At 43.4% G+C, this 13,464-nt stretch overlaps 1 protein-coding gene across 2 annotated transcripts in view; it reads right to left on the reverse strand.

Annotated features, from left to right (window-relative positions):
• The window catches only part of LOC132397457 (uncharacterized oxidoreductase YjmC-like), a 106,420-nt gene that overhangs the window by 60,705 nt on the left and 32,251 nt on the right, over window positions 1-13,464 (reverse strand). The gene's annotated exons all lie outside the window — the stretch shown is intronic.

Here is a 13,464-nt window from a genome sequence, read left to right on the forward strand (position 1 = left end):
ATACTGAGGCAACCAGAACATGGACTTTCGTACCTCCCACTTGGCAATCAACTCCAAAAGGTAAGTTGATAAATTGGATGCAAAGTTGGCTAGGTAAGAGACAAGAGGGTTGTTTTTGTGACTGAAAGCCTGCTATCAGCGGTGTACCATAGAGACTGGTGCTGCTACCCTTACTATTTGATATATACATTAATGATTTGGATATGAATGTACGGGTGGCATAGTAGTGAGCTGTCAGCATAACACTTTACTGCGCTAGTTGGAAGGTGGTGGTATGATTCCTGCCTCAGGTAGTTGCAGTCAAGTGCTTCATTCACTATGATAGAGAAAAAACCATTGCTCAGGAAGACAATGGTTCAGAGCATCCTTATGGAGAGTGTCAAGGAACATTACAGCACAGAACCAGGCCCTTTGGCCCATCTAGTCCTTGCCAAACTATGAAGCTATTATAAACTATTAATTGAATTGAGAAGAATGAGAGGAGATCTTCTAGAAACATAAAATTATGAAAGGGATAGATAAGATAGAGGCAGGAAAGTTGTTTCCATTAGTAGGTGAGACTAGAACTAGGGGACATAGCCTCAAGATTCAAGGGAGTAGATTTTGGATGGAGATGAGGAGGAATTGCTTTTCCCAGAGTGGTAAATCCGTGAAATTCTCCGCCCAATGAAGCAGTGGGGGTAATTCAGTAAATAGATTTTAAGACAAGGTTGGATAGATTTTTGCAAAGTCAGGGAATTAAGGGTTATGGGGAAATGGCAAGTAGGTGAGTCCATGACCAGATCAGCCACGATCTTATTGAATGGCAGAGCAAGCTTGAAAGGCCAGATGACCTACTCCTGCATTTATTTCTTATATTCTTAATCTGCCTAGTCCCATTGGCCTGCACCCAGACCATAGCCCTTCATACACCTCCCATCCATGTACCTATCCTAATTTCTCTTAAACGTTAATTGAATCCACATCACCACTTCCACTGGCAGCTCATTCCACACCCTCACCACCCTCTGAGCGATGAAGTTCCCCCTCATGATCCTTTAAACATTTCACCTTTTACCCTTAACCCATGACCCAACTCCAATTTTAGTTTCACCCAACCTCAGTGGAAAAAGCCTACTTGCAATAACCCAATAATATAACCCTACACTCCTCAATTTTATATGCAGCGGATTCCAGTTAATTGGGACACATCAGGATCAGCACATTTTGGCCAATTAAGTAGCTGCACGAATTAGCCAAAAATTCATGGAAATAGTTAAAAAGATGTAAAATAAACAAACTACTGTTTAACCAAGTAACAAATTATATATTTAAGTAAAATACAGAATCAATTAGAACACTACCAATACCACAAATGTACTTAAAACCATTAGTTCCTAATAGTTATTGATGGAGCAATTCATTAGTGTACACTGATGAGCTGTTTTAATTGTAAATGAACAAAATCAGTGCAGACACATCGTACAAAGTGGACTGCCTTCAAACAATGCTTTTGACGATTGCATTCTCCAAATCTTCATTTTCATTGTAACATTCAAGATGATTGCTGATGCCTTCAAATTCTTTGTAGTTCCTATCTTGTTGAAGCAGTGTAATTGTTTCATTTTCACTTCAGTCCATTTCTGGCATCTCCAAGCCTGAATACTTGAAACTGCACAGTGAGAAAAATGGTTCCAGATTGTCTTACTGTTTATCATTCACCCACTATCAGTGACAAAAATCAATGCTTTTTGAATATAAACATGCCAGAGACGCTTTTTAAAAACTGTTTGCTCTAAGCATGGTGCAGTGCTCAATGGCCACACAATATACTTGTGACTGTTGAGAGTTGGAAAAGGTTCAGCAACATCTCCCTGTCCCAGTTAAGCATTGTGTGCTCCAAATAAAAGGACAGAATCCTAACTATTTTCTCGATATGTTTTTGTTCTTTAAGAGTTTTTGTTTGCAAGGAGCACCATTGATAAAGGCAATTTGTGCACAGCTCTAATAGAAACCATCAAATATTCTCATTTCAGCCTACTACAGCTGAGAACCCACAACTGCACCTAAGGTTTGTACAGCAATGTTTTAGTGCGATTAAATAATCTATCACTAATCAATAATGACAGAAATAGATCGGACTCTGGCCATGAAACACTCCTCATACATTAACCCTTTCAGTCTTGAGATCATTCTTATGAGCCTTTCTAACGCTAGCACACTCTTTTTTAGATAAGGGTCCCAAAACTGCTCACGTTTTTCCAAATACGTTATAATTCCCCAACGTGACGTCCTTGCTTTCATATTCTGTTCCTCTGAAAATGAATGAGAATATTACATTTGCTTCCTTATTGCCAACTCAACCTTCAGATTAACCCTTAGGTAATCCTGCGTAAGAATTCCTAAATCCCTTTGCACCTCTTTTTAATTTCTCTGCCCATTGAGAAAACGTTACTCTGCTCATCTCTTTACCAAGTGATCTACACTTTAGGACCTGTTTTGGATGACTATAAATAATAGTTGCAATACCTGGGACTTGTTTATTTTCAGTTAAGAAATAAAATTATTTGAAAAGAAAACACTTCTATGAAAAATTATGACAGACTAACATGTGAAGAAATCTTGGACTTTGATTGCACTGGACCCTACTGACCTCGTGGTGGATAATAGAAAGACAGAAACCCTACAGCACAGTACAAGCCTTTCACCCAGAAAGCTGTGCCAAACATGTCCTTACCTTAGAAATTAATCCTTAGGTTCCGGTGACGTCATCGTCGAGAATGGCAGCTTAAGTAACTAGCTCCACCGTAAAAACGCATATTAAGCTCCGTTAACCCATCAAATATAGTATTTTTTGAATAGGTTTTCAACTCCTAATATCAATTACTTGCTGTCAAACCTAGTCTCTGGTAAACAAAATTGAAGATCTCAGAGCTAGGGTGCTGAATCAGAAGGACATTAGGACCACTTGTGCCTTTCATGGAATCTTGGTTAACCCCTTCCAATCCAGATGTAATGATTCAGAATAACGTGTTCACAATACACCACCAAGATAGGACTGCTGAGTCTTTTAAAGCCAAGGGTGGCGAAGTATGCTTCATGATCAACAGCTCATGGTCTACAAACATGGCAGCGCTGTGCCGGGTCCTGTTCACAAGACCTGGAACACCTCGCCATCAAGTGCCATCCATTTATATGCTGCAGGAGATTTCAGTGGTTGTACATCCCACCTCAGGCCAATGTCAAACAGGCTCTAGATGAACTGTGCAATGTGATCAACAGGCACGAGACAGTACATGATGTCTTCCCCGTCATTCTGCGGAATTTTAAACAGGCTAGCTTGAAAATGTCTCTTAATAATTATTTCCAACAAATCACTTGTAGTAACAGAGGAACCAACATGCTGGACCACTGTTATTCCAACATCCAAAATGTTTACCGTGCTATCACGCCCAGTTTGGAAAGTCTGATCACCTGGCTGTACTTCTACTCCCTGAGAAAAGTCAGAGACTGAAGACTGCAACAGCAGTAGTGGGGACCAAGGGAGGAGCAGGAGCGCTTACAGGACTGCTTTGAATTGGTGGACAGGACTGTACTTAGTGATTCATCTATGTCACAGCTTACACTGATTTCATTAAAACCTGTGTGGATAAGTGTGTGCCTACGAGACACTGCCTGGCCTGCTGAGTTCCTCCAGCATTTTGTATATGTTGCTTGGATTTCCAGTATCTGCAGATTTTCTCCTATGAGAACTTACTGTACATAACCAGATCAAAAGCCATTGATGACCCAGGAGGTTCATAGTCTTCAGAATGCTAGATCTGTGGCATTCAACAATGGTGACCCAGGTCTGTACAAGAAAACAGAGTATGACTTGCAGAGGGCTATTTCAAGAGCTAAGGAATATTTCTGATTGAGGTTGGAGGCAACTTCAGATGCACGTCAACTCTGGCAGGGTTTGCACGCCATTACTTCCTACAAAGCAAAACCCAACATCATGAATGACAGTGATGCTTCATTCCAGATGAGCTCTACACCTTTTATGCTTACTTTGAAAGGGCGAATAAAACTACAGCTACGAGGATTCCTGTGACACCTGGTGACTCTGTGATCTCCAAGCAGTCTTTCAGGAAATTGAACCCTTGCAAGGTGGGAGGTTCTGATACAGCACCTGCTAAGGTTTTGAAAACCTGTCCCAACCACTGGTGGGGGTGTTCAAAGACATTTTCAATTTCTTATTGCTACAGTTGGAAGTTCCCACCTGCTTCAAAAAGTCAACAATTATACCAGAGCTTAAGAAGCTATTGGCTGAGTGGTCAGAGTCAGAGTGGTGACCTTGAGGCTTTAGTCAGAGAAAGCAAAGGAAAGAAAAGTTCAAGGTTAAGTTTTTTTTTCTTTTATTCTTTATGTCTGCTCAGCTAGGACAGTCAAGCTGCCAGGCAGGATAGTTGAATGCTCCTCTTGCGGGATGTGGAAGGCTTTTTAGAGCATCTCATGGTTGAGCCCACCAGGGAGTCAGCTATTCTTGATTGGGTGTTGTGTAATGAACTTGAATTGCTTAGAGATCTAAAGGCAAAAGAACCCTCAGGGGCAAGTGATCATAATATAATAGTATTCACCCTAAATTTGAGAAGGAGAAGCTGAAGTCAGATGTATCAGTATTACAGTGGAATAAAGGGAATTACAGAGAGGAGTTGACCAGAACTGATAGGAAAAGAACACTGGCAGGGATGACGGCACAGCAGTAATGGCTGGAATTTTTAGAAGTAATTCGGAAGGCACAGGATATATACAGTACATCCCAAAGGAGAAATACTCTAAAGGAAAGGTGACACACCTGTGGCTAACAAGAGAAGTCAAAGCCAACTTAAAAGCTAAAGAGAGGGCATCTAATAGAGCAAAAATTAGAGGAAAGGTAGAGGATTGGGAAGTTTGAAAAACCAACAGAAGGCAACTTAAAAAATCATTAAAAAGGTAAATATGGAATATAAAAGTAAGCAAGCCAATAATATTAAAGAGGATACTGTAAGTTTCTTCAGATACATAAAGTGTAAAAGAGAGACCACTGGAAAATGAAGCTGGAGTAGTAATGGGGACAAAGAAATGACGGATGAGCTAATTAAGTATTTTGCATCAGTTTTCACTGTGGAAGACACTAGCAGTTTGATGGAAGTTCAAGGTGTCAGGATCATGAGGTGTGTGAAGTTACCATCATTAGAGAGAAGGTTCTTAGGAAAGTGAAAGATCTGAAGGTAGATAAGTCACCAGGACCAGATGGTGTACACCCTAGGGTTCTGGAAGAGGTGGCTGAAGAGATTGTGGAGGCATTTGTAGTGAACTTTCAGGAATCACTAGATTTTGGAATGGTTCCGGAAGAAGTGAAAATTGCAAATGTCACCCCACTCTTAAGAAGGGAGAGAGGCAGAAGAAACTATAGGCCTGATAGTCTGACCTCAGTGGTTGGAAGGTGTTGGAATCAACTATTAAGGATGAGGTCTCAGGGTATTCGGAGGCATGTGATAAAATAGGCCTTAGTCAGCATGGTTCCCTCAAGGGAAAATCTTGTCTGACAAATCTATTGGAGTTCTTTGAAGAAATAACAAACAAGATTGACAAAGGAGAATCAGTTGATGTTGTGTTCTTGGATTTTCAAAAGGCCTTTGACAAGGTGCCACACAAGAGGCTGCTCATGAAGGAGGTGGCTTTGGAGATTGTGCAGGCATTGGAAATAATCTTCCAGGAATCAGTAGACTTGGGCACGGTTCCGGAGGACTGGAAAGTCACAAGTGTAGTTCTGTTGTTTAAGAAAAGGGGGAGGCAACAAAAAGAAAATTACAGACCTATTAGTCTGACATTGGTGGTTGGAAAGTTATTGGAGTCGATCTTCAAGGATGAGGTTATGAATTACCTTGAGGTGCATGACAAAATAGGCCCGAGCCAGCATGGTTTCATGAAGGGAAGATCCTGCCTCACCAACCTATTGGAATTTTTTGAGGTAATCTCAAATAAGATTGATAAGGGAGAGGCTGTGGATGTTGTGTATTTGGATTTTCAAAAGGCCTTTGATAAGGTGCCGCATAAGAGGCTGCTTAATAAGATGAGGGCCTATGGAATTACAGGAAGGATATTGGAATGGGTGGAGCATTGACTGATAGGCAGAAAGAAAAGACTAGGAATACAGGGATCCTATTCTGGTTGGTTGCCGGTCACTAGAGGTGTTCCGCAGGGGTCAGTGTTGGGGCCTCTTCTTTTTACACCGTATATTGATGATTTACATTATGGATTAAAGGGTTTTGTGGCTAAATTTGCGGATGACACCAAGATAGGTGGAAGAGCAGGAAGTGTTGAAGAAACAGAAAGGATGCAGAGAGACTTGGTCAGTTTAGGAGAGTAGGCAAAGAAATGGCAGATGAGATACAAGGTTGAGAAATGTGCGGTTGTACATTTTGGAAGAAGAAACAATCGGGCAGATTATTATTTAAATGGGGAGAAAATTCAAAAATCGGAAGTGCAAAGGGACTTGGGGGTCCTAGTGCAGGATACCCTAAAGGTTAACCACCAGGTTGGATCGGCAGTAAGAAAAGCGAATGCTATGTTGGCATTCATTTCAAGAGGAATAGTGTACAAGAGTAAGGAGGTGTTGATGAGGCTCTATGGGGCACTGGTGAGGCCCCATTTGGAATACTGTGTGCAGTTTTGGGCCCCCTATCTTAGAAAGGATGTGCTGATGTTGGAGAGAGTTCAGAGAAGATTCACTTGGATGATTCCTGGACTGCAGGGACTAACATATGAGGAGCGTTTATCGGCTCTTGGATTGTATTCATTAGAGTATAGAAGAATGAGAGGGGATCTCATAGAAACATTTCGAATGTTGAAAGGGTTGGACAGAGTAGATGGGGAAAGGCTGTTTCCCTTGGTGGGTAAGTCCAGGACAAGAGGTCACAGTCTTAGAATTAGAGGGTACCTATTTAAAACAGAGATGAGGAGAAAGTTTTTTAGCCAGAGGGTCGTGGATTTATGGAATTCGTTGCCATATATAACTGTAGAGGCCCAATCGTTGAAGGTTCTTAAGGAGGAGATTAACAGGTAGTATTAGTCAGGGTATCAAGGGATATGGGAAAAAAGCCAGAAATTGGAACTAGATGGGAGAATAGTTTAGCTCATGGTGGAGTGGCGGAGCAGACTTGATGGGCCGAATGACCTACTTCTGCTCCTTTGTCTTGTGATCAACAAGCTATAAGCCCATGGTATTACAGGAAAAAATCTAGCAGTGGCTGACTGGCAGGAGGAAAAGGGTGGAAAATAAGGGAACCTTTTCTGGTTGGCTGTCAGTGACTAGTGGTGTTGGTGTAGGGGTCTGTGTTGGGACCGATTCTTTTCACGTTATATGTCAATAGTTTGGATGATGGAATTGATGGCTTTGTTGAAAAGTTTGCAGTTGATATAAGGTAGGTGGTGGGGTAGGTAGCTTTGAGGAAGTAGAGAGACTACAGAAGGACTTAGGCAGATTAGGAAAATGGGCAAAGAAATGGCAGATGGAATATAGTGTTGGAAGGTTTATGGTCATGCACTTTGGTAGAAAAAATGAAAGAGTTGATTATTATATGGAGAGAAAATACAAAAAATTGAGGCACAAAGGGCTGGGAATCCTTGTGCAGGATTCACTACAGGTTCATTTGCAGGTTGAGTCTGTGGTGAGGAAAGCAAATGCAATGTTAGCATTTATTTCAAGAGAACTCGAGTATAAAAGCAAGAATGTAATGTTAAGACTTCATAAAACACTGGCAAGGCCTCACTTGGAGTATTGTGAGTGTGTTTGGGCCCCTTAGCTCAGAAAGGATGTGCAGAACTGGAGATGGTTCAAAGGAGGTACACAAAAATTATTCCAGGATAGAATGGATTGTGATATGAAGAGGATTTGATGGCTCTGGGCCTGTATTCACTAGAATTCATAAGAATGTGGGGTGACTTCATTGAATGGTGAAAGCCCTTGATGTAGTGGATGTGGAGAGGATGTTTCCAATGCTGGTAGAGTCTTGGACCAGAGGACACAGCCTCAGAATTGATGGGTGTCCTTTTAGAATGGAGATGAGGAGGAATTTCTTTAGCCAGAGAGTGTTGAATCTGTGGAATTCTTTACCACTGGCAGCTGTGGAGCCAAGTCTTTATGTATATTTAAGGCAGAGGTTGACAGATTCTTGATTGATCAGGGCATGAAGGGAAATAAGGAGAAGACAGGGGATTGGGGCAGAGAGTAAAATTGGGTCAGCCATGATGAAATGGCGGAGCAGGTTTAATGGGCCAAATTTCCTAATTCTGCTCCAATATTTCATAGTCTTTTGGTCTAAGAGCATTGTGAGCTGCCTTAACAACAACTGTCCAGTAGTGCTCTCATCTACGGTGATGGAGTGCTATGAGAGGTTGGTCATATCGAGAATTAACTCCTGCCTCAGCAAGGACCTGGACCAACTGCAATTTGCCTATCGCCACAATAGGTCTAAGGTGGACATGCAACCTTAGATCACCTGGACAATACAAATACCTATGTAAGGGTGCTGTTTATTGACTACAGCTCAGCATTTAACACCATCATTCCTACATAAGACCGTAAGACATAGGAGCAGAATTAGGCCATTTGGACTATCGAGTCTGCTCTGGCATTCAATCTTGGCTGATCTTTTACCCCTCCTCAGCTTCTATCTCCTGCCTTCTCCCTGTAACCTTTAATGTCATGGCCAATCAAGAACCTATCAACCTCTGCCTTAAATACACCCAATGGCCTGGCCTCCACAGCTGCTTGGGGTAACAAATTCCACTAATTCACCACCATCTGGCTAAAGAGGGCTGGGCCCTCTTGTCCTAGACTCCTCCACCACGAAAACCTGCTCATTCCAAATTCCAGCAAGTACAGGCCCGGAGCTATCAAACATTCCTCATATTTCTTCAGCACTTTGATCAGGGCACGACTGTGCGAGCGTGTGGATGTCAGCCAATGAGAACAGCGAGAAGAGTTTAAAAGGAGACGGTTAATTCTTCAGCGGTTTTATCGGGGTACAACTGCGCAAGTCCATGGATGTCAGCCAGTTAGACCAGTGAGAAGAGTTTAAAAGACAGCTTTATAGAGCAAGCATCAGGGGAGCAAGCAACAGAGTAGAGGGAGACAGAGTAGGAAGGCTTTGATGCAACCGGACTTAGGCAAGGTAGGTTGCCGGTGCAGAATCCAGACAGGAAGAATGTGTGTGAGGCCATTGTTCTGTGCTCAGTGACAGATGTGAGAAGTCTGGGAAACTCCCAGCCTCCTGGATGGCCACATCTGCACAGGGTGCGTCAAGCTGAAGCTCCTTAGGGACTGCATTAGGGAACTGGAGATGCAGCTCGATGACCTTTGCCTGGTCAGGGAGAGTGAGGAGGTGATAGAGAGGAGCTATAGGCAGGTAGTCACATTGGGGTGTCAGGAGACAGGTAAGTGGGTAACAGTCAGGAGAGGGGAGGGCAAGTGTCAGATACTAGAGAGTACCCCAGTGGCCGTCCCCTTAACAATAAGTATTCCTGTTTGAGCACTGTTGTGGGGGACAGCCTACCTGGGGGAAATGGTAGTGGCCGTGCCTCTGGCACAGAGTCTGGCCCTGTGGCTCAGAAGGGTAGGGAAAGGAAGAGGATGGCAGCAGTGATAGGGGCCTCTATAGTTAGGGGGTCAGACAGGCGAGTCTGTGGGTGCAGGAAAGAAACACGGATGGTTATTTGCCTCTCAGCTGCCAGGATCTGGGATATTTCTGATCATGTCCATGAAAAGCAGACTACAGGGAGTTAGGAAGGAAGTTGAGAAACAGGACAACAAAGGTAGTAATTTCAGGATTACTGCCTGTGCCACGTAACAGTGAGTATAGTTATAGAGTGAAGTGGAGGATAAATGCATGGCTGAAGGATTGGAGCAGAGGGCAGGGGTTCAGATTTCTGGATCATTGGGACATCTTTTGGGGCAGGAATGACCTGTACAAAAATGATGAGATGTACCGTAATCCCAGGGGGACCAATATCCTGGCAGGGAGGTTTGCAAAGGCTACTGGGGAGAGTTTAAACTAGAATTGCTGGAGGGTGGGAACTGAACTGAAGTAATGGAGGAAGAGGCGGTTGGCTCACAAATAGAGAAAGCTTGGAGACAATGTGAGAGGAAGGATAGGCAGGTGATAGAGAAGGGATGTGCTTAGACCGATGGTTTGAGGTGTGTCCATTTTAATGCAAGGAGTATTATGAACAAAGCGGATGAGCTTAGAGAGTGGATCAACACTTGGAGCTACGATATTGTGGCCATTACAGAAACCTGGATGGCTCAGGGGCAGGAATGGTTACTTCAAGTGCTAGACTTTAGATGTTTCAGAAAGGACAGGGAGGGAGGCAAAAGAGATGGGGGCATGGCACTGTTGATCAGAGATAGTGTCACAGCTGCAGAAAGGGTGGAAGTTATGAAGGGATTGTCTACGGTGTCTCTCTGGGTGGAAGTTAGGAGCAGGAAGGGGTCAATAACTCTACTGGGTGTTTTTTATAGACCACCCAATAGTAACAGGGACATTGTGGAACAGATAGGGAGACAGATTCTGGAAAGATTTAATAATGACAGGGTTGTTGTGGTGGGAAATTTTAATTTCCCAAATATTGATTGGCATCTCCCTAGAGCAATGGGTTTAGATGGGGAGGAGTTTGTTAGGAGTGTTCAGGAAGGTTTCTTGACACAATATGTAGATAAGCCCACAAGAGGATCTGGTATTGGGAAATGAACCTGGGCAGGAGTCAGATCTCTCAGTGGGAGAGCATTTTGGAGATAGTAATCACTATTCTATCTCATTGGTGAATGTGTGGAATGGGCTGCTGGTGACGGTGGTGGAGGCGGATACATAGTATAGCACAGTACAGCCCCTTTGGCCCATAATGTTGTGCCGACCTTTAAACCCTGACTCCCACATATCCCCCCACCTTAAATTCCTCCAAATAGCTGTCTAGTAGTCTGTTAAATTTCACTAGTGTATCTGCCTCCACCACTGAATCAGGCAGTGCATTCCACGCACCAACCACTCTCTGAGTAAAAAAACACTCCTCTAATATCCCCCTTGAACTTCTCACCCCTCACTTTAACGCCATGTCCTCTGGTATTGAACAGTGGTATCCTGGGGAAGAGGTGCTGGCTGTCCACTATCCATTCCTCTTAATATTTTGTATACCTCTATCATGTCTCCTTTTATCCTTCTTCTCTCCAAAGAGTAAAGCCCGAGCTCCCTCAGTCTCTGATCATAATGCATACTCTCTAAACCAGGCAACATCCTGGTAAATCTCCTTTGTACCCTTTCCAATGCTTCCACATCCTTCCTATAGTGAGACGACCAGAACTAGACACAGTACTCCAAGTGTGGCCTAACCAGAATTTTATAGAGCTGCATCATTACCTCAGGACTCTTAAACTTTATCCCTTGACTTATGAAAGCCAGCACCCCATAAGTTTTTTTAACTACCCTATCTACCTGTGAGGCAACTTTCAGGGATCTGTGGACATGTACTCCCAGATCCCTCTTGATAAGGTGGAACCTTATCAAATGCCTTACTAAAATCAATGTAGATCACATCCACTGCACTACCCTCATCTATATGCCTGGTCACCTCCTCAAAGAACTCTAACAGGCTTGTTAGACATGATCTGCCCTTCACAAAGCCATGCTGACTGTCCCTGATCAGACCATGATTCTCTAAATGCCCATAGATCCTATCTCTAAGAATCTTTTCCAACAGCTTTCCCACCACAGACATAAGGCTCACTGGTCTATAATTACCCGGAATATCCCTACTACCTTTTTTGAACAAGAGGACAACATTCGCCTCCCTCCAATCATCCGGTACCATCCCTGTGGACAACGAGGATATAAAGATCCTAGCCAGAGGCTCAGCAATCTCTTCCCTCGCCTCGTGGAGCAGCCTGGGGAATATTCCGTCAGGCCCCGGGGACTTATCCGTCCGAATGTATTTTAACAACTCCAACACCTCCTCTCCCTTAATATCAATTTGCTCCAGAACATCAACCTCACTCAGATTGTTCTCACTGTCATCAAGTTCCCTCTCATTGGTGAATACCAAAGAGAAGTATTCATTGAGGACCTCTCTCACTTCCACAGCCTCCAGGCACATCTTCCCACTTTTATCTCTAATCAGTCCTACCTTCACTCCTGTCATCCTTTTGTTCTTCACATAATTGAAGAATGCCTTGGGGTTTTCCTTTACCCTACTCGCCAAGGCCTTCTCATGCCCCCTTCTTGCTCTCCTCAGCCCCTCCTTAAGTTTATTTCTTGCTACCCTACGTTCCTCAATAGACCCATCTGATCCTTGCTTCCTAAACCTCACGTATGCTGCCTCCTTCCACCTGACTAGATTTTCTACCTCACTTGTCACCCATGGTTCCTTCACCCTACCATTCTTTATCTTCCTCACCGGGACAAATTTATCCCTAACATCCTGCAAGAGATCCCTAAACATCAACCACATGTCCATAGTACATTTCCCTGCAAAAACATCATCCCAATTCACAACCACAAGTTCTAGCTTGATAGCCTCATCATTTTCCCTTCCCCCAATAAAAAATGTTCCTGTCCTCTCAGAATTCTATCCTTTTCCATGATAATGCTAAAGGTCAGGGAGCGGTGATCAATGTCCCCCAGATGCTCACCCACTGACAGATCTGTGACCTGACCCAGTTCATTACCTAATATTAGATCTAGTATGGCATTCCCCCTAGTCAGCCTGTCAACATACTGTGACAGGAATCTGTCCTGGACACACTTAACAAACTCTGCCCCATCTAAACCATTGGAACTAATCAGGTGCCAATCAATATTAGGGAAGTTAAAGTCACCCATGATAACAACCCTGTTATTTTTGCACCTTTCCAAAATCTGCCTCCCAATCTGCTCCTCGGTATCTCTGCTGCCACCAGGGGGCCTATAGAATACCGCCAGTAGAGTAACTGCTCCCTTCCTGTTCCTGACTTCCACCCATACTGACTCAAAAGAGGATCCTGCTACATTACCCACCCTTTCTGTAGCTGTAATAGTATCCCTGACCAATAATGCCACCCCTCCTCCCCCTTTTTCCCCCTCTCTATCCCTTTTAAAGCACTGAAATCCAGGAATATTGAGAATCCATTCCTGCCCTGGTGCCAGCCAAGTCTCTGTAATGGCCACTACATCATAATTCCATGTATGTATCCAAGCTCTCAGTTTATCACCTTTGTTCCTGATGCTTCTTGCATTGAAGTACACGCACTTTAGCCCTTCTACCTTACTACCTTTACACCCTTTATTCTGCTCTTTTCTCAAAGCCTCTTTATATGTTAGATCTGGATTTACTCCATGCACTATACTTGCAGTTCTCAGATGATCTTTATCCTCCTCCACCTCACTATCTGCTCTAACACTCTGGTTCCCTTCCCCCTGAAAATCTAGTTTA

The sequence above is a fragment of the Hypanus sabinus genome, chromosome 7, assembly GCF_030144855.1.
Source record: "Hypanus sabinus isolate sHypSab1 chromosome 7, sHypSab1.hap1, whole genome shotgun sequence".
Classification (NCBI taxonomy): Eukaryota; Metazoa; Chordata; class Chondrichthyes; order Myliobatiformes; family Dasyatidae; genus Hypanus; species Hypanus sabinus.